The sequence below is a fragment of the Grampus griseus genome, assembly GCF_964374135.1.
Source record: "Grampus griseus genome assembly, chromosome: 13".
Classification (NCBI taxonomy): Eukaryota; Metazoa; Chordata; class Mammalia; order Artiodactyla; family Delphinidae; genus Grampus; species Grampus griseus.
In genome coordinates this window covers 72626543-72649460 of record NC_139007.1, presented here as the reverse complement: position 1 = coordinate 72649460, position 22918 = coordinate 72626543, and the positions used below count along the sequence as shown (strand labels likewise).

Below are 22918 nucleotides of genomic sequence, written 5' to 3'. Positions count from 1 at the left end.
CTGCAGTTCCTGCCCTCTATTCCTAATCTAGTAAGGAGCACAACCATGCATACAAAAAACTGCAATAGCAATGCAAAGAATAAACAAGTTATGCTAGGACATCTCTCTCTCACCATCTGTGCCTTGCCAAACTTCTCTACTGAGTAGTTATGCTTTGGTCTCAAATTTGTTTTAATCTGCCTTCAAGTTTTATCCCTTGGTAAGTTTTATTCAAATCACCAAATCCAATAACCTCTTCAGGAGCCTTACCCACCATTTTGCAAAAACTTTGCGGCTTGTTTCATATTTTTTTAATAAATCCAATTAGATCTTCAAATGTACTGTTAAATTTTGTTTTTTTAAAGGAAATTCATAGAATATTTTATTCTTTAAAAATTTATTCATTTATGGCTGCATTGGGTCTTCACTGCTGCACGCCGGCTTTCTCTAGCTGCGGTGAGCTGGGGCTACTCTTCGTTGCGGTGCGTGGGCTTCCCATTGCAGTGGTTTCTCTTGTGGTGGAGCATGGGCTCTAGGCGCACGGGCTTCAGCAGCTGTGGCACACGGGCTCAGTAGTTGTGGCTCGCAGGCTCTAGAGCGCAGGCTCAGTAGTTGTGGCGCACGGGTTTAGCTGCTCTATGGCATGTGGGATCTTCCCGGACCAGGGATTGAACCCGTGTCCTGTGCACTGGCAGACAGATTCTTAACCACTGCGCCACCAGGGAAGTTCCCATAGAATATTTTAAGTTTTACTAGGCACTTTTAATTCACCATATCATTTGATGCTCATGAAAAACCACCCAGTAAGGCTAGGTAATTATTACTCTCATTTGCAAGGTTCAGAAAAATACATCAATTTACTGATTATCAAAACTCCAATAAGCAGCAGAGTTAGGGCCAGAGATGTATTTGTGGCTTTCTAACTCCAGGTCCAGGGTTCCCTCCTCTATATTTTATTAACTTGATTGATTAATTACTAACTTGAATACTTACTGATCATTCTCTTCTTTAAAACTTTTCTGGTCAATATTGCATATTCTTCTAGCGTCCTAGGTTCCTTATTTTGGTACTTCTTAATGTTTGTCAAAAGGATGTATAAGTAAAATCTATGACATTTATTCTCTCACTTCTTGCTCTGGCATCTCATCTACAGTTACAGCATCATCTAGGGAGAAGCTCCTTTAAATTGTAGTTTAACCTTCCTGTTCTACTTGATGAAACGTAAGCATTCAGAATCATAGAATTTGATGTTGAAAGGATCTTAGAGATTATTAAGTCCAACATCTTTATTTAACAGAAGAAAAATATAAAGTTCAACTCACACAAGTCAGTAGCAGAATTTGAATAAAAGTTTAAGCAAAATTTGCCTTTTTAAACTTATGAATCATAAAACAAATATATACATATATAGTAAATAGAAAGCAACTAAAATTTCAAGAGTAATTACTGGCCCCTGTTTCATTTTTGTTAAAGATACCTGTCCATATTTCTAATATGACAATACTAATGTATGAGTTCATTTATCAAAGTAATTTTTTTAAAAAAATCATGGAATGGCAATAAAGTTAAAACCTACTCAATTCTATATATTCGTGCATTAATTATCTATCTTCCAGATTTTTAGAGTGAACTGGGAATCAAAATCACACCACTACCTAGCCTAATGCTTCCTACCTAGGTTGATAATCATGACCTAGTCTACAAGGCAGGAACAGATACCACTAGACTGTTTGCTGAACACCACTTAGAACAGTGCCTGGTACATGTATTAAGCACTGAAAACGTGTCAGCTACCACTGCTTCTCCACCAATTACTACTTCTGAATATATTCATATGATTATAAATATGGCCGTATTAATGATTCAGCCATACAGACAAGTATCCTGTTAGAGGACCAGTACCTCACTCTTCTCCTTTTGGTCTATTGTCCAAGTTTTGTTCTAGTGAGCAGGGCCACAACCCTTTGTTATCTAGGAATACCTTTCCAACAACTCCCAAGCTAGAAGTACTTTAATATCTCAACATCAGAGTCTATAGGCTCTGAAAATTAACAGCTCATTTTAAAAGGAAATTTTCTATTCCAACACTTCTAAACTTTTAAGCTCATTTACCCATGATACAGAATGCATGAGAAATAAAAGGGAATCTCATGTGAAGCAGGAAGATTTTTTTTCCTCTTAATTGTGCTTAAGTTTAAACTTAAACTCTTCCCCAAACTAGCTTCCCCTCTTCAACTTCCCATTTTTATCAGAAATAGCAATTTTCTTGTTGGCCTGAAAACTGAAATTACCTTAAGTTTTCTCTTGCCTTCCTTTACCTTTCTCAACTGCTTCAAATTTCATCCATTTAATAACTAACATTCCTCAAAACACAACTCCTGAGACTCTCCTCACTGGATATTACAGTCAGTACAGTTCACAATCACTTCCACAGTTCTGAAATCTAAAAAGTTCTGAAAAGATTTTTTATGAAGCTTCATGTCAAAACTCATCTGGTAGTGGCAAAAATCTGCTTTGAACTGACGTGAAGCTACTTATAGGCTTTATTTAGCCACTTACTGTAAACATTTCCATTTTTCACTGCAGAGATACTAGTGTTTAACTACTGGGTGATGCCTCAAACCTTGCTGGGCATGTTACATAGTATACAATATATACACATGTTACCTTTCTAAAATTCAAAAAATTATGAATTCCAAAACATAGCTGGCCCCAGGGTTTCAGAAAAGTTATCATGGACCTGTACAATATTGTTCCAAGAATCCTAATTTAGGCACCCTATTCTTAACTTTCTTTTTGATACTTCCCCTTACACCACTCCATGCATTTCAGCCTCCATATTTACCACCAAGTCCTATAGGTTCTTCTTTCCAAACACCACAATTGCCAATTCTACTCCACAACTACTGCTACCACACTATCCCAATCATCCAATTTCTAAACGACCAGACCCATGGTTTACCTCCCTACCATTAAGTTCTTTCCATCAGACCCATCAAGCAGATTAAGAAAGGCTCCTATATAACCACTTAAAATATTTCACTGCTTTGCACAAGAACTTAATAAACTGGAACAGATACATAATAAGAGGGTAAAGATGGTGATTGTGGGATTATAGATGAATTTTTGTTACCTTATCTATAACTGTAAGCTAAGAAGAGGTTCTCTTTTTTTTCAAACTTTATGAAGTTTTAAAAATTTCTAAATTGACGTATTTATTCTGTAATTAAAACAACACAAACAAATGAAAAATATACTAGGCCGCTCCCCTATTTATCACTTCAACTAAAATTCCTCAGTGTGGTTTTCAAGGTCTTCTCCAGTTTGGTTCCACTAGGACTGGTATCACGGACACCCCCCTGGCCAACCCCGGCTTTTCAGTAAAGGCCAGTTTTACTGAAATATAGCTAATTATTTTTTAAAAAGAATGATTTTTAATGAGTAAAATAAATGATCACAAAGAAAATCAATTATACTGAAAAGCACAGTAATCAAGTGTTCTTTAGAACCCATATTTATGATATATTTGCTTCTTTATTAACACTCAACAATAAAATCCAGCAGGGGTCTAATAACAACTATAATTTTGAAGTAGTAATCTACATAAACTGTACTCAGAGACAGCCACAACAGTAAAGTAATATGAAAATATCTGTGCTTTTTTTCTATTAGTAATAAAGTCACAGGTACTGCTAATACTACTGTGCTTTACTGTTTAAAATCATAATGGAAGGAAATATTAAATTTCAGTTACAGGTTATTCGTTGGTAAAAATATACAGATTTTTTTTTCAGGGACTCCTTTAAATTCTCTCCTCAGATGCTCTTCAGGGTTATGGAGTCTAGAATTAAACCCTATTAAATCCACCTACTTTTATTTCCCACTAGTCCCCACAGTCAGAGAACTTCAGTCAGGTTTTGTCTGAACATGTTCAACCCTGCTTTCATTCCTGACTATGTTACTGCTCTAGCTTAGGATATCATTTCTCCACCTGCATGCTTATCAAAATCTTAACTATCTCTTGAAAAGCAATTCATGTTCCATCTCCTTTTCGAATTCTTTTTCTACTTCTTCAGCTCACATGGATCTCTCTATTCCTAGAACTCCTAATGTACCTGTGGGTCAATGCTTCATGACCCAACATGTAATTATTTTCTTCGAGTTCCACTTCCGCATCTCTTCATCCAAGGTGTAAGATCCCTGGGGACATGGGTGACATGCTTGTATACAGGACACTGCACATATAATATAGGCACATCAAATGTATTCAATAAAGAAACTATTCTCAATAAACCAAGTATCAGAAGACAATTTCTTTGGGAAGTTTAAGTACCAGAAAATACATCAAGAGGACTGAAAATTCCACTAAGCAGCAAAAACAGACTCATAAATTAAGCTTAATATTAATAATTCACCTCAATCAGAACCTAGATAGTCATATTATATTAAAAACTCAGAAACTTATTTACCTGGCAGTAATGAATTCCAAGTAATAAATCAGGAATGGAGTGCTAAAGTAGGCATAAAACAATGATTCATTCAAAAAATATTTGCTAAGCATCTACTACATGCCAGGCACAATTCCAGAGTCCACTGATTCAATGGTAAAAAAACAAAAAACAAAAAACCCAAAAACCCCCCAGAACAATGAAAAACAAAAACGCACACAAGAATTTACTGTTAGGCCTTGGACTAGAACCTGGGGTTCCTGATTCTCATTATGAGGCTCTGGAACAAAAAGCTGTTTCTGTCTTTCAGAATAGGTAAAGTTGGGGTGGAGAAATGTTCTCAGAAGGCAGTAAATCATATAAAACATTATAAAGAAAAAGATTTGGAGCTATTAAAAATATATATATAATCTACATAGTATATAAATATAACATTAAAATCTCTATACATAAAGTCTATAAAGAAATAGATTTGGGGATAAGTTTCAATTGTCTGTAGAATATTTATTGCCTAATGATACTAGATGAATGAGGTATTACTCTACTCACTGATTAATATTTTAATCACAAACACTTCATGAAGTTTTATTCTTCTTCAAAGAGCTCTGCCAAATTGCCTCATTTACTTTATATAAAAATATAAAAACTTAAATACCAATATCACAGAAGTTGGGTGGGTGATAGCAGTCATGGTGGTAAATACTATTCGAAGTAATCTTTTTCATCGGAGGGAAGAGCCCAAAAGAGGAGGATAATGTGAATGCGGGTAGGAAACAAGGAACTGCTCTCCACACATTTCAATCTCTAGTGCTGTTTATGACCAAATAGAAATTACTTTTCTTAAAGGAAAGTTCTTAGACTAATAGCAATGGAATTCAGAGACTGAGTGAGTGAGTAAGGGGGAAGGATAAGTGGGTGGGACTGGAACAAATAAATAGTCTGACAGTGCCATGCTAGTAACCTTAAGTCATCTTATCCAAAACTCAACCCACTGCCTCCCACGCAATAATATAGCTATATGTTAACTACTAATAACAGAGCACTGATTCTGAAGTTAGAAATCTCAGGGTCTTCAATTCTTTTCCTCACCATATACAATCACTGGCAAAGTTCTACTGATTACTCCCACAAATGTTTCTTGCATTAATCCCCTTTTGTAGTCCCACAACCTCCTGGTTCAGGTATCTTTTACCTGGATAATCAAAGTAACACAATAATCTCTTATCTGATGGCTCATTCCACTCTTAGGCCGTTCTAAGCTATATTTCACAGTGGTAACAAGCTTTCTAGCTCCTAAACATAGCTGGATCATGTCACTTTCCTCCCCAAGAGAGGTAAAAGATTTTGTAGAATTAGACTGTACTGAGTTTTGGTAGAAGGTGATGACATTGACCAAGGGAATAATGGAAAAGAGGTTGGGCAGGAAGAGAGGAGACTTAAAGACCAAGAACTTACAACAAAGGAGTCAGAAAAGTTAGATAAAATGCAGGAAAGAATGGGATCAAGAAAGCCAAATGAAAAAAGGAATAACAATAAAGTTTTAATTTTATTATTTTTATAATAATTTTGTAACAATGAATAGCTAACATTTATTAAGCATTTATGTGTGTGCTAAGCACGGGGCCAAATGATTTATAATGCATTCACTCATTTAATGCTCTCAATAATCATGAGAAGTAGGTACCTCTGTATCAGACTCAGCTGACTACACATTGTTCTCTCCCAGAGAAAATAAGGATTATTTTATATAGCGCCCCGCCCCCCTCTGGCCCCAGCCTTATTCCCCACAATGCCTAAAACAGAGCACCAAACAATTTACATTCTTACTATGTTGGTGTCAACAATACCAGAGGAAAGCCATTTTTCCTATTAATTTCATTAATATGTCATTGACTAGCACAATATATACATGTATATACAGCTATATACATACATACACATACGTAAACATACACATACAAACACACTAGGGATCTGGAAATAAAATACTATGGCTTTCAAAAATAACTCTTCTCTTGGGGCTTAAATCTGAATTGGAACAGTAATGGCTCAGGGTATTTTTGTCTTGTAAAGCTCAAAGAGGGAAGGTAAATAAAAATGTTTTTAACTGAAGAGAAAAGAGGCTTATACCCCTACCATCTACCTGGAAATAGGGAGGACCTAGTCCTCCTAAAGGCAGATGAAAGTTACTTTCTTTTAAAATGTGTATAGGAAATTTCCTATGAGATACTACTATGGTCTAAACTCTAAGCCCAGCCTACTATTTGCCATGTGTGCTCCATTCCGTACAAGAAGTCTGGGCCAACTTTAGATGATTTTGCATAAATCCACTACCACTCGGAAAAAAGAACAAATAACAAATGGCAAAATGTGTGCTTCACTGACCTTGGGTTAGTAATGTTGCTATGTTTGGGTGCATTCTTCAGGAGTGTAATATTTGTTTGAAAGCATCAGGGTACTACTCAGAAAAGACTTTTTTTTTTTTTTTTTTTTGCGGTATGTGGGCCTCTCACTGTTGTGGCCTCTCCCATTGCGGAGCACAGGCTCCGGACGCGCAGGCTCAGCGGCCACGGCTCACTGGCCCAGCTGCTCCGCGGCATGTGGGATCTTCCCGGACCGGGGCACGAACCCGTGTCCCCTGCATCGGCAGGCAAACTCTCAACCACTGCGCCACCAGGGAAGCCCCAGAAAAGACATTTGACCAAAACCTATACTCTGGAATCTCAAAAACTCACTTACTTTTAAAAGCAAGCAAAATCTTCTAGCTTTAAACTTTAGTAGTATGTGTGTTCACTCATTCATTCACAAATATTTACATAGAGCTTAAATGTCAAGGCATTGTACTGATGCTGTAAAAACTTATTTAGTGGGAGAAACTGAAAAATAAACAGAATATTATAATAAAATATGGTAAATCCTGTGATAGGGGAAAAAAAGTCCTGAGATATTTAAATTATAAATAAGAAAAAGCATTAATCAGTTACAACAGAAAATATCATGCCACTTAAAAAAGTATTTTCCAGAATACCTTAATATGAAGAAAACATACCTGAATGGAACTCAGAAGATCTTTTTACCACGTCTGTAAACTGAGGCTTACCCTTTCCCTTTACCAATTTAATTCTGGCTCTAAGTCAGAAATCTAAGTCTCTCCTTGCTAGCTATTTTGCATTCCTATTTTAAATTTTTGTTTTTGACCTGTCTCTTTGGCTATCTGTTTTATCTACAAAAGAAATGTTGCCACAGAAAGCCTTTCAGTCACTTAATAATAGTGTCAAACCCTTTTCACAATATGCATAAAGCTACTTCATTTACAAAGATTTAGGACAAAGCTCTGAAAATTAGTAAAGCACATGTGTCTATACTACTATTATAGCCATCTACTTTTCAAATAAGCATGATTAAATACACATTACAATAAATATATATCCCCCAAATTTGTCTCCCAACCACATAATTTCTGGTGCACTCAATGTGAGATAAACAACAGTGTTGATAAACAGAACCAATCAAAATTTTCACAAAGTTCTTCACGTGCTAGGAGAATCTTGCTTTTTGCTAATAAGCCTTAAACAATGGCACAGTAAAAAGAAAAAGGTTACAGGTATAATTTTTAATAACTATCACTATAATTTCTCAAATATCAACTCAACTGATGACTCTCTAATTTCTATTTCTAGCCTGAATTTCTTGCTTGAATTCCATTTGCATATCAAATTACCTACTTGATAGGTCCAGTTAAGTGTCTAGTAGGCCTTTCAAAGTTAACACATCCAAAAAAAAAAAAAAACTCTTGATTGCCCAGCCCAAACTTGTTACTTCACTGTCTTCCCCAACTCAGCCAACAACGACTCCATACTTCCCAACTGCTTGGGCCAAAAATCTTGGGAGTCATCCTTGACTTCTCTTTTATGCCTCAGATCCAATTCATCAGCAATTTCTGCCCACCCATGGTTTGTAATATATCCAAAATATGATCTCTTCACACTCTTTCCTGTTGTTACTCTGGTCTAAGCCACCATCAGCTCTCATTTGGATAACTGCAGTAATTTCCAATATGGCTTCCCTGTTGACATCTTTGCCCTGCTCTTATAGTTTATTCCACAAAGAGCTGCCAGAGTGAATCTTTTAACAAGGAAAGTTACCTTCAGTTAACAGTTTAAAGAAGAAAAACCATATGGTCATATCAAGTGATTCTTAAATTAGGAAGAGACAGGCACCTACAAAAAACCTACAGCTAACATGTACTTAATGGTGACAGACTTCATGCTTTCCCTTAAGATCTGGAATAAGACTAGCTTGTCTGATGTCACCACGCCTACTAAACACAGTATTGGAAGTACCAACCAGAGCAGTAAGGCAAGAAGAGGAAATAAAAGGCGTTGAGAATGGAAAGGAAGAAATAAAACTGTCTCTATTCATAGACACATTAGAAAACCCACAGTCTCCACAAAAAAACTACTAGAATTTATTAGTTTAGCAATGTCTCAGGATAAAGGGTGAACTCACAGAAATCAACCATATTGCTATAAACTAGCAATAAACAACTGGAAACCAAAATTTAAAACACAGTATCATTTACAACTGCTCCAAAAAAAAAAAAACGTATCTAGTTATAAACCTAGCAAAACATGTATAGAATTTGTGTGTTGGAAGCTACAAAATGCAGATGAAAGAAATCAGGCAACCTAACTGTAAGGAGAGATAAACTTGTTTATGGCTTGAAAGACTTAACAAAATAAAAATGTCAATTTTCCCCAAATTGATCTAAGGGTTTAATGCAATTCCTACCAAAATCCCAGCATGATTTTTTTATAGATTCTAAATTTTCCATGGAAAGGAAATGCAATAGTTAAAACAATTCTGAAAAAGAAGAATTAAGTTAGGGAAGTTTTACTACCTGGTTTTAAGACTTACCATACAGCTACAGTTATCAAGAGAGTGTGGTAGTAGTACAGAGATAAACACAAAGATCAGTGGATCAGAATAAAGAATCTAGAAACAGACGCTCACAAGCACAGCCATCTGACTTTTGACAAAGGTGCAAAAGCAATTCAATGGAGGAAGGATAATTTTTTTTAACAAGTGGTGTTGGAACAGCTGAACAATCCACAGACAAAAAGTGAACTTCAATCTAAACTTCACACCTTTATGTGAAGATTATGTAAAACTGGATCATAGATCTACATACGCAAGATGTAAAGCTTTTTAGAAAACTTTTAGAAGAAAATAGGAGAATGCCTTTGGAAACCTAAGGTTAAGCAAAGAGCTCTTATTAGACTTGACAACAAAAGGCACAATTCATAAAAGAAAAAAAGATAAATTAGACTTCATCAATTTTTTTTTTCTCCGCAAAAGCCCCCATTAAAAGGATGAAAAGATAAGGCACAGATCAGGAGAAGATATTTGCAAATCACATACTTGACAAAGGGCTTGTGTCCAGAATATATAAAGAACTCACTAAACTCAACAACAAGAAAACAAACAATCCCATCAGAACATAAGCAAAAGACTTGAACAGACACTTCACCACAGAGGATACACAGACAGCAAACAAGCACATGAAAATACATTCAACATCATTAGCTATTAGGGAAATGCAAACTAAAGCCACAAAGAGATGTCACTACATATCTATTAGAATGGCTGAAATAAAAAATATACTGACAATACCAAATGCTGACAAGGATGCAGAGAAATTAGATCTCTCATATACTGCTGATGGGAATGTAAAATGGTTCAGCCACTCTGGAAAAGTGGCAGTTTCTTACACAGTTAAACATACATTTATCATACAACCCAGCCACTGTATTCCTGGGGATTTATCCTAGAGAGATGAAAAAGTATTTTCACATAAAAACCTGTGGAAAACTGTTCACAGCAGCTTTAGTTTTGGAGCCCCAAACTGGAAACACAAAATTCCTTCAATCAATGGCTGAACAAATTGTGGTACATCCATACAATGGTATACTTCTTAGCATTAAAATGCAATGAACTACTGATACACGAAACAACTTGGATGTATCTCAAGCGCATAACGCTGAGTGAAAAAAAGCCAATCTCAAAATATATAACACAACACATGATTCCATTTTTATAGCAATTCTTGAAGAGTGAAAGGGGGAAAAAAAGGAAAATAGCTCACGTCTTAAAATCCTTCCGTGGCTTCTAATTTCATCCTGAATACTAAAATCCTTTCTACGATCTAAATAGCTACATGGAAAGCACATCAGTAGATGAGAGGATCTCATCCACTCTTCTCCCGCTCTCTTAACTCCAACTGCACTGGTCTTCTTGCTGTTGGAACACGGCAAGCATGCTCCTGCCTCTCTATTTAGAAAGCTCTTTCCCTTTATTACTTCACTCAGGCACCTGCTCAAATGTCATCTAATCAGAGAAGACTTCCGTGTTGCCTCCCAAATAAAATGATGCCTTCTTTCTCTTTCTCTCTCTCTAGGAACCTTAAAACCAACAAACAGAACTCAAACATCTTCCTCACCTGTTACTGCCCCTGGTATGCTCTTGTGCTGATGAATGGCAGGCATTATACTATGCACTCAGGTACTCAAGCCAGGGCATGTGTGATTACTTACTTACTTCACACTCAGTATTCTCTTCTCAAATTCATCACCTACTCTTCTCCCTAATTACAGCCTTAACTCACGTCTTTATCAATTCTCAAATAAACGGTTATAAGGCTACCTCCCGCCCCCCCCCACTCTTTTCTAAATATTCTCTACACTGCAGCCAGAGAAATCTTTCTAGAATGTTAATTTAAACATTCCATCATTTATGGGATGAAGTCAAATCTACTTTACAGAGCATACAAGTATTTTCATGCTCTTTCTTCTCATTTTCCACCTCACTTCCAATTAACCCACCACTGGTACCTAATGCACTGTGGAACTATTCACAGTATTCAATAGGTGTGGACTTTGCTACCTCCATCCTTTATGCATGTTGTTCTCTCTGACTGCAATGGCCTTTCTTCTCCCAACTTGTCCTCCTCTTCCTTGCCTATCTGACACAAACAGATTGTGTCACCCTTCCTATGAAGAATTCCCTCTTATATCCCTCCTTCCCTCACTGAGTCAGACACTCCCTCCTGTAGATTCCTAAAGTGTTTTATGTCTAACCTTGTCACTGCATTTGCTAGTGTTAGTACACTATTGATAGCTTGTATACCTGTCCCTTGAGGGCAAGAACAATATGTTAGTCATCCTTCCAATCCCATCACCTAGCAAAATACCTGGCACACAGCAGGACTCAAAACTAATTCAAAACTACTGGATAGGTGAATTAGGTTGACCAATAAAGAAGGTAGAGATGAGGCATGGTGAAAGAATGAGTCAGGCAAGATTTTTTGGGTTAGCTATTTTGCACAGGTATATCATAGAAGCCATATGAAACAAACTCTATGGAGTTTCTTTCTATTCTTTTGGTCATGTGATACCCTATAGAAACTGAAGTACTGATTCCGTAGCTTGGTTTGGCGAAGATCACCAGTTCACTTTTCCCATGAACCAGTTACCTTCCTCAAAAGAGTACTTCTTGTTCCATTCACAGAGCTACAGCAACGGCTCTGAACAGTCATCCTGTAAATTCATACCATTGTTCATGAGGGGAAAATCTCATGAAGAGAATGAGGATGTCTCACTCAGGCCCAAGCACCACCTCAGCTAGAAAAATCTCAAAAGAGAAAAAGAAAAGTCAAGCCCAACCAATACATGTCAATACATTTTCATATGTAAAAAAGCAGAATTGGCTTTGTGGAAATGGAAATTTTCTATTTTTTGAAACCCCACTTCCACATGTTTATTTTTCCATTTCCTTAGAAAATCATCATAAAGTAGCAAACAGTACTTAGTTAAGTACAGTTCAGGTATATGCTAGTCACAAGGTAAACAGCAAGTTACTCTCAATGCAAACACACAGTACCTGTATTTTCACCAACTTTTGTTTGTCAATGGTCCCTTAGATATCGTGAGTACTTTTTCTCTTCAGTTCTAGTAACTACTTAACTGTGATGCCTACATGCATCTGCTTGAGTTCCAAAGAGTAGACGCCCATGTTTGTCAGGTCACTAACAGTCTTTTAAAAATTAACCAAGCAATTATACCACAATCTGTGCTCAATGAATTAAAATGGAACAAACACTCTGTTCTGAAGCCCTTTTAAAAAGCAAACTTTCTTGCCTATATTGCTATCTTCTTTGTTACTATTTTCTAGTGATAACATAGCACCAATAAAAGCTGATGAACAGAAAATGTTTGTATAAGCATCACTGTATAATACAAACTGTATTATTAGTAGGTTAAAATATTACTTATACAATAGCAATTAATACTAATTAGTACAGCAAAATATTCTACAACAATCACCAGTTCACTCAATGAATTAAGATAAAAAAACTTTTAGGAAAACTCAAAGCAAAAAATCACAGTTAACCCAGTAATGAACATCAGGAAATTCAGCACTGTATCTTTTTTGAATGTGAAATATGGACACAGAAAATAATACTATTAAAATAATTGAAAAAATATTAACTAGCAATTTAAAACAAAAAATTACGAAGGTCACCTTATACAGATAAAGTGGTATATGTTTTATAGTATTATATTTAAGCTCATATATTTTCAGTGTTTTCAAAATCCGATCCATGCCAATTTTCTAATGCTTTTCATAAAAAAACCTAAATCATGGGTTGTGAACTAATTTCAAATTAAAAATGTGGGCTTTTTCACAGGAACAGATAAGAAAAATACAAAGAATTAATAATGTGCATGTTTATTTTGTAATTAAAATAATAATGGTGATGTTTTGTTTATTTCACCCTTGGTCTGAAGAGGTACAGTAAATTAAACAGTATAGAAGTTATTTCCCTTTTATTCTACTTGTTGGGGAAAATGAATTGAACAGGTATTCTGAAAGAAAAACCTAACAAAGCTAAATTCCAAATGTAAGATTACCTCCCATTATTTGAGCTATATGTCTACTAGAAAAAATAATTCACCTTGTTCTGTTTGAAAGATTAATACTTTTTGAAACTGAGCTTCGCTAAATAGAAGCTAATATTGATATAAGAAAGTTACAGGGAAGAAAATCTGCCTCAAAAAGCATAGGATATATCAGACATTTTGACGACTACTTATTGATGTCTACTAAATTCAGGTAAGTACTGTGCTAGGTAACATAAATACAGAGCTAGCTAACATAAGAAATACAGATAATGTAGTTAAAACTACCATGCAAGGTAGGTATTATTATACCTATGTATTTTTCTAAAGACAAGTCCTAGAGTCAAAGAGTTTGAGTGATTAGCCCAAGACCACAAAGCTATAGTTAGTAATAGAACTCACATTTGAACTTGGGCTCATCTGACTTTAAAGACAAGGTCTTTTCTTATCATACGTCACAGATTCCCAACACGATAAAATTAAGATGTTTAGTTAAAAGGGAGGAGGTTGACAAGTTGACAAGTTAACAGAGACCAACTCAAACTCAAAAGTAGTATTTTCTTCAGCAGCTGAGAGAATTAAAACTAGGTAAACTCCCTTCTACTCCTATTTTCCCAGTTCATATCAGAATGATTGTTTTTGTTGATTTCTCTGATAAACAAAACTTGCCTGGTGTGAGAACTGTGTTCAGCAAGGTCAAATTGCAGATTTCAAGTTTTCATTTGTATTGGCAAGTATTTCCTCCCATTGATAGGGAATGGAAAATCATTCCGCTGAACTGCCATTGGCTCTATACTAATGAAACAAGCAGTATCTGGCCTGCCTGACTGGCAAACCGACAGGAAGCAAACTTGTGATGTGCTCCATTTTGCTAACACTAAAAAGGTTAACATTAAGATATTATGGGTCAAAATAAGTTTTCCTTAATATAAATGTTAGAGGAAAACTTTAAACATTAAAACTCAAGAGTATTATTTAATAATTCAGATGAAAGTATAGTTAATAAACCAAAGAATAAAAAGAATTTACTAACTGAAAATTTACTCTTTTTGTGCACTTTTTCCCCCTCAATAATTCACTGTCATCTGTTATTCTCCCAGAACCTGTCTTCTGCACTAGCCAAACAGACAAGTTAAATGGTCAGAATCAACCCCCAGAAAGTCTGAAGTTTTTGATGGTAGCACCAATCTCTATACTATACCTCGGAATGTGGCATTGCTTTTGACTTACTATTTTGGCAAGCTTGGGCAGGGGCTGGTTGCAGAGACCACGAATTTTCTTTAACAGAGTAATTCTTTTGAATAATTTTATTAAAAACAATCAGCATTCATATATTTCCACCAAAATCTTTTAAATTCTACACTTCTTTACTCTTGCTTCTCTCTGTCTCTCTCTGCAGGACCATTTCAACCTCTACTTTATTATTTGGCTTCTGAGGCTTGTACCAGGACTGTTTTTTGTTTTTCTTCTTAGCTGAAACAAGAATGCCACTTTCTTTAACAAGGCAATTAAAATACTACAAATTCTTAAAATGCCCTGGTCTATGTTGTACCTGTTTGTGGATAAATCAGACTGACTTTCTTTCTGAAGCCACTCAAACTGACACCCTGTAGTAGTATCCCTTTCCAGTGGTAGGTTATTACAGTTCAAAGCAAACAAACAAACAAAAACCCACAAGAGTATAAAAATATCCAATTGTAGATATTTTTATCTCATTTCTTAAACAGTATTGTGTCATGCCAAGTTTAAAAATGAAGCAATTTGTTTCCATACATCTTCAAGGGGAATTTTTTTAAAAGCCAAGAAATATTTTGCATAAATGACTAAAGATCTTAGAACTTAAGGGAAGTCTTCAGTTTTAGGAAAGCTAAAATTATTATTCATTAGGCAGAGAATAACTTGCTACAGAACAGGAAAAAGCTTCCTGGTACTAAGATTCAAACATCTGAAAAATGGTTACTGTTAAAGTAGGGTAGGGTGGGGTGGGATGTTTTCCCTTTTCTGTGAAAACACCAATATTCCCCACATCACAGGAATGTAAGAAAGTGACTGAGCCATTTAATCCATAATGTCAGTATAAATGTACAGTTTCACTGAAATTGCCTTAAAGAGGTAAGACAAACTTGTCTTTTAAAGGCTGGTTAAGAGCACATAATTATACATGAATTATTTTTTCTAATCTGCTTTTAAACATTTCTATTCACTTTTTCACTTTAATGTCAACAACTTCATAGGAATAGGTTAATAAATATTAATTTAGCTGCAAATAATTTCTTTCTTTTCTTCCTTTTAACTTCTAGGATGTTTTTTCAAACTTTTGGCTAGATTCAAAAAAATAGCATTCAGAAGATTTTGTGTGATATCTGAGTCTGTGCTTAAAACTAGAGATTCAAAGACTTAAGTCCAGTGCAAACACTTTTCAAAACCAGAAGGTGCTTACTACCAAAAAGAGTTGTGATACACAGGAAAACTATCACTAAGAGCCATTCAGCACTGAACGCGCAGTATTCCTTGAGCTCCTTAAGTACAGGCCAGGCACTGAAGATATAGTGAAGTCAAGACTGAAAGGAAAATAAGACACGGTTTGTCCTTGAGACAGTTTAGTGATTTCCCAGGCTAAAAATGAAAAACAAATATTGCAATTTGACTATTCCACTCTTTCTTCATAAAACTTATGCACAATTTGCATTACTTTCTCTTCATAAAAGTTTTCCTTAATACTTTGTGAATTCTCTGAATTACCCCTTTTCACACAATAAAGGTATAAACTAATGACAAAGCGAACATTTATTGAATATGTAAACTGTACTAAATGTTTCACAAGTACTTCCATGAACTGGGATCTTATACGACATTTTTATCTACTTGTCAAAATCCTGAAATCCAGCTCATCAAGATATGTCACAACTTTTCCTCATCATAAAGACTAGGTTTACTCCTGACAGCATATTGACTAGATAACATGTGCAAACGCTCCAGAAAGTATTAGTGACCATAAATTACAGTTGAGTTTTAATTAACCTTATTCTATCAGAGAAGAGTGCTTTAGTTGTTCAAATAAACTGTGTATTAAACAATGTCCCCCACAGTGCTGTGAAAGCTTCTTGGAAAGATTACCAACATCAACTATTTTGTTTTATAACTACAGATAAGCAACAGACAAAAAAGTTGCAGTTTATTGAGCCCCTTCTATATATCAGATAATTTACACAAAATGTATAATTTGGCATCACAACAACCCTATAGGTATTCTATTCATTTTACAGAGAAGAAAACAAGCTCAGAGAGGCTGAGAAATTGTAGTTGGCCCCAAATCACAAAGCTAGTAAGTGGAAAACCAGGATTCAAACCAGGATATCAGACTCCAAATTTTCTATTGAGCCACAAAGCAGCTTTCTGAAGCACTAACAATAGGAAATCGCTATTAACTAAAACTCTGAAGTACAAACATAATGTTGTTCCCAAGTTATGAAGTATATTTCTAAAAAAAGTTTCTTATTGGAGTATAGTTGATTTACAATGTTGTGTTAGTTTTGAAGTATATTCTTAAAGAAAAATATTTATGTATGGAAGTTTTTGTTTTTGAAATCAAAGATAATATCCACTATGTAGTTTTTAAAAGAGCAAATATGCAATGTCTGTTCCCCAACCTCCTGTTCTGTTTTACTTTTCTCCACAGTACTTTTTTCTCCCAGACACGCTTGATTTTACTCATTTATTATATCTTCCACTACTAAAATGTAAACTATATGAGGACAGAAATTTTGTCTGTGTTATCCACTGCTGCCATCTCCAATATCTCAAAGAACCCTGTGCTCAATAAATATCTGTGAAACGATAGAAACCTTGGCACTTAGTAGGTATTCAATAAATATTAGTTTCTCTTTTACTATGCAGGAAACACTAAAAAGGTTAATGTTAAGATATTAAAGGTCTAAAGAAATTTACTACTCCCTTGATACCAAATTTTGAACTGAAACATTATCAGAAATCCAATAGAATTTCTTGCTCAAGTTTTACATTAAAAATGTTGAGGCAAATCAAAAAGATACATTCGGCAAAGCCTCATTTATAAAGCACTGTCAGGAGATACGGGGGTCTACATGAATTATATTTTGAACAAAGCACTTTTAAGTGGCAAAACTTTAATCAATTTTCACAGAGATCTTTTACTGATATTAATATTCACAATTTTGCTTTGTGGCAATTCTGACTTGGATCTCCTTCTAAAACATCAACTTCTCAGCTGACGCATCTTACTGTGCTTTTAACAGTAGCCCATTCCTTCTGAGGATTAAGAAATTAGAAACTAAGCATACTTTGTAAAATGAGTCAATAAAAATCAAAGTGAAAAGTCTAAGTAAAATGCATAAGTTTAACGCTAGAAGGCTAGTAGTAAATACTACTTAGTACCAAACATTGTGTTTTGAGGGATGGAATACCTAGAAAATGAAGAAAAAGACAGCCATTCTTTTTTTTTTTTTTAACATCTTTATTGGGGTATAATTGCTTTACAATGGTGTGTTAGTTTCTGCTTTATAACAAAGTGAATCAGTTATACATATACATATGTTCCCATATGTCTTCCCTCTTGCGTCTCCCTCCCTCTCACCCTCCCTATCCCACCCCTCTAAGCTGTCACAAAGCACCGAGCCAATATCCCTGTGCCATGCGGCTGCTTCCAAGACAGCCATTCTTAATCTCTGACTCTTATCAAGATCACAGGCGAGTTTAGCAGTTAACTAAAGGGAATGTAAAAAGTACAGTACTGGGCTTCCCTGGTGGCGCAGTGGTTGAGTCCGCCTGCCGATGCAGGGGACACGGGTTCGTGCCCAGGTCCGGGAAGATCCCACATGCCGCGGAGCGGCTGGGCCCGTGAGCCATGGCCGCTGAGCCTGCGCGTCCGGAACCTGTGCTCCGCAACGGGAGCGGCCACAACAGTGAGAGGCCCGCGTACCGCAAAAACAAACAAACAAACAAACAAGCAAAAAAGTACAGTACTGGCCACCCCTGAGTACTTACTCAGGGATTTTAGCTTTCTGATTAAGTAAGTGTCCTTGATTTTTAGGGTCAGAATCATAAAAAAATGAAATGTTAAAATATTATAAGTATTTTGGAAATATGAGCCAGAGGCAAATAAATATGAACATGCATACGTTTAGATTTCATACAATTTCCAAGTCTCCAAATCCTTACCATCTTAATACAGAGGACTTAAAATAAAATGACATATAGACTGTGAGAGTCTACCGAAAGATTCAGCCCAAACCTCCTTAGAATCGTTCAGCATGATCACCTTCCTGTGCTTGGCACCCACCACTACCCACATTTCCATTTTCCTAGTTGCCTAAAACTGTTCATCTAATCCTCTACTAGCATCTTATCCCCTAGCTTCTCCTCCTTATTACTGTTTTGCCCCATTTTCACATTTGCCTCTGTTATTTCCTCATAATCCTTCTATTTTATAGAGTCCCAATCTTAGATGGACCAAATAAAGATGACATAAGTGAAACAACGGAAAAGTGCTACTACCGTTCTCTCTTGGGTCATAGGAGCATGGCCAAGTAGAGATATAATGAAATTGAAGCTTTTCTGAATTACAGTTTAACTTACAAACTTTGTATGTTGTAAAGATTATCAGGAACTTTTTTGCAAAACATCTATAACAAGGTAAACAGTGCCTTTTAAATAAGTTGATAACCATTAAAAAATACACTTTTAGTCTTGATGAATTTATACAACTAAAATAAATGCTGTTTCAGAAAATTCACACATTCCTCATGGGACTTTTTTGGCACGAAACTCACAAAGTTTCATGTAAGTGGTGCCCATCACACCCATTTTGCAAAATGCCATATGTTCATAGATACATATGTAGATTTCATCCTCAACAGTATTTTGAGAAAAGAATTTTCCTTACAGAGAAAACTACAGAAGTAGAATAAATTTTTATTTCTGTCAAGACACAAGACTAATCATGTTATGACACTTACCCAAGTATAACGTGTTACTAATACTAAACAAGCAATTCTCAATAATAACGTAACTGGGGATCTGAGTAGTTGTGCCCACTTAACTCTGCAGAGTTTAAAAACCTCCTGATTTCATTAGATGCAATAACTGTATGCAAGTTTTAAACAATATCACTAGCTGAAGGCAAGCGCTTCTTTCCAGTAAAGAGAGGACCAAATATAGGTGTTATTTCAATCAAATCAGATTAAATTAAAACTTATTTTTCAGGAAATTTGTATCAGATGAGACTGATCATTTATCCACTTCTTAACAAGTTACAAAGGCACAGGTTCTACTATGTGACAGTTCACTAAAGAGGGTTGAACCACTTGCATTTCATCAGTGTCCCCTGAGAATACTTTTGAACTCAGAAAAGGTATTCCACGTGCCCAAGAGAAAAATGAAATAACGGAGTATATTCAGTGGATGACTTACTCATCTAATTAACGCATTCAACTTTCAGTTGATCCTTTAAAGATTTAAATCTTAAGCACCCTCTATTAGAAACTGATTAGATTTAAGGGGAAAAAAACCCCAACAGAAGTTCTGAATCACTGGAATTTTTGTTCTATTTCCTGTTAACACACTGATAGTGCCATCATTTAATATATTCCTTCCAGACACGTTTTTTCAAAGCTATTGAATCCTTTTTAAACTTGGCCCTATTTTAATTTGTAACTCATTTATCTGACAATTCTTCCCATTGTTTCTAATTTAAGTGCTCAGCCAAAGCTTACAGTAAGATGAAGAGCGTGTCTGTCTTTATTAGAAAATGCAGTGGTTTCAAAATCTGAAGTTTCAAACTGTCAGGGTTTAAAACCAATCACGACTTCACTGTTCCAAGGAATTCAAAGATACTTTTAAAAAGGTGTCAATACTCTGCTACTGTATGAAGAGTGTGGTAAGCAGCAGTAGTGTAAAAACTGAAAGCAAAATTGTATTCCATGCCCACCAAAATTCCCGGCCAAATCTGAAATTGCATAATGAGCAACGTACTCTTTAAGAGTGAGCTAAAGCACAAACGAATTCCTTTTATAAAATGCGAATCAACCTGACCCTAAAGTTCGACACTTTACAAACTTACCTAAAACAGACAAAATGGATGCAAAAGTATACTGCCTCACTGTTGCCTCAAATACGACCTTAGTGTTCAAGAACTTTCCAATGAAGAGAGGCACTCAAAACAGCCTCGCACTGGAGACCCCGAAACGCATGAACTCCTGCGAAACCCCCGTGAAGCTGCAAATCCCCTCCACTCTCCTGGAAACCCAGCTTATCAGAAACATTTGAAGAATTTCTCCACGACAATTAAGCTGACTTGAAGAATGGAAACCGAACATCGCAAATATACTATATATGGAATGAAACATGGCCAAACGCATAGATACGAAGCCACATGGGCTCCGCCACTCTGCTATACTACCCAGCCCGAGCAGCCTTACAGCATCAGCAACGGGAAGATACACCTGTCACCTGTTCAGCGATACCCAGACCCTTTCAGCCTCCCGGCCCCAACCCCAATCTTAGGGTTTGAGGTTGACAGGACAGAAAGCTAGAACTATCCTCTGAAATCTAAGGGCCACACACTCACAGCGGGGCTGGCTCCCCACTTCCAGAAGGCTGCAGAAAACCCACATCGGAAAAGGAAAGACGCTCTCCCCTCGACCTCCACGTAACTCCCTCGATCTCTCCCCGCAACACCCTCGCCCCTAAGTCATCCCTCCTCGGGCCACGGCTCCCCCAGAGGAGATCTCCGTCCCCCCCGGCCCAGCCCCCCCATATCTCACACATGCCAAAGGGGCGGGCCGGGGGCACCCGTGCAGGCAGGGGCCCTCCCCGCCCCCGGCACCCTCCCCCACCCGGGGCTCTCCCCGGCGCCCGACTCCAATGAATCTCCCCCTCCCCCTACACACTTCTTCCCGGGAGCCCAGGCCGGGCCCGATGCTCCCCACCCCCGCCCGGTCTGGAGGACTTGGGGGGCCTCCCTTTCTGCCTCGCCACTGGGGAAGGAAGGAGGCGGAGGGAGGAAGAGCGAGAGGAAGAAGCGGACGCCCCGCAAGGGCCTCGCGAGTCGGCAGAGTCCCTTCCAGATGAAGGGGGGGTGCGGGGAGCTGAGGGGAGAGCCGGGATTGGGGATCCCGCCGAGGCCCGGCAGCGCTGTCCGCTTACCCTTCGCCGCCGCCGCTTCCCCCTCCTCCTCCTCGGCCGCCGCCGCCGCCGCCTCTCCCACTACGGCAGCCGTCTCCACCGTCGCCGCCGCCGCCTCCACCACCACAGCCGCCGCCAGCGCCGCCGCCGCCTCCGATTCCACCCGGCAGGGGGGACACCTCAGCTCTCCCTCCCTCCCCGCTCAGCCCCTCCGATCGGCCGCCGCCGCCAACTCCCTCCGGCTGCCGCCGCCGCCGCCGCCGCCGCTCGTGGCTGAGGGGGAGGGGAGGGGGTCGGGCTGGGTCGCCCCGCCGGCGGCTGCTGCAGATCAAAAACGATGGCTGGGTGGCGTCGCCTCTCCCCGCTCCTCGGCTCCAGCTCGCTCGGCCTCCCTACCTCCTTCGGCCCCCACCCCCCTCGCGCTTGCTTGCCCTCCCCCCACCCCCCCAGCTCTCGCTCGCTCTCGCCGCGGCTCCGCCAGTCCAGTGCAAATCAAAATACTGTCACACAATATGGCGGCGCGGCCGCCGGCAAACACCGCGAGATCTGTGGGCGCTGCTGAGGCGGCGGCTGTGACTAGGCCTCCCCCAGTCGGGCGGCGGGGGAGCGGCCGGCGGCGGCGGCGGCGGCGGTGGCGGCGGCGCGGAGATGCTCTTTCTCCGCCCTGCACCCCTCCCCCGACTCTCGCAGACTCCACACCCGTCTTGCGAAGGCTGCAGGGAGAACGCTGCCCGGTCGCGCGGACTGGCGCGGGCAGCCGCCGGGGCCGTGCTAGAGGGGGCGCCGAGGCAAACGGCCAGAGGAGGGCCCGATCCTACTTTTTAAGTTTTATCCCGGCCGCCGTTACTTGGAGGGGGTGTGTGTGTGGAGAGAAAGAGCAGGTTTACCCCCCAACGGGGGCCGATAGCAGTTTATGTCGAAAGGAGAAAAGAACTCAGCTCCCCGCGGTTCGGCCCGTCCGGAAGCGGGCGGCGGGACCAGTGGGGCTGCTGGCCTCGCCGCGCGGGAAGGGGGCTTCGAGCTCCGGGCGGGGGGCGGACCCGATGCCGCGGCACTGCAGCAGCTCCACGCCTTCCCCGGGCCCGGGCCGCCGAGGGCGGCAGGTGGGCCGCGGCGGGGCGGGGACACACCCCTTTGGAGGCAGGCGGCGCCGAGAGCCGCTGGCTGACTGTGGTCAGAGCGGGAGACCAGAGTCGTCCCGAGAGTGTGCGGGACACGTCCTAGAAGGCTCGGAACTCGCAGCTTCGAGTTTGGAAAAAAATGTTGGGCTCTGAGTCTTCTTGAGCGCTGGAAAGAAAAAACCAGTCTAAATACTGCAAGGGTTTTGTTGTTTCGATTTTATTTAAATTGCACGTTCCTAGAAGTCCTAGAAGC

General features: G+C 38.8%; 1 protein-coding gene across 3 annotated transcripts in view; it reads right to left on the bottom strand.

Annotated features, from left to right (window-relative positions):
* The window catches only part of TAB2 (TGF-beta activated kinase 1 (MAP3K7) binding protein 2), an 86985-nt gene extending 65009 nt beyond the window's left edge, over positions 1–21976 (bottom strand). For all 3 annotated transcript variants that reach the window (XM_082669230.1, XM_082669232.1, XM_082669229.1), the window contains exon 1: positions 21566–21976. The gene's annotated coding sequence lies outside the window, so the exon portion shown is untranslated. The remainder of the gene's footprint in view (positions 1–21565) is intronic.
* Positions 21977–22918: the final 942 nt, after the last annotated feature.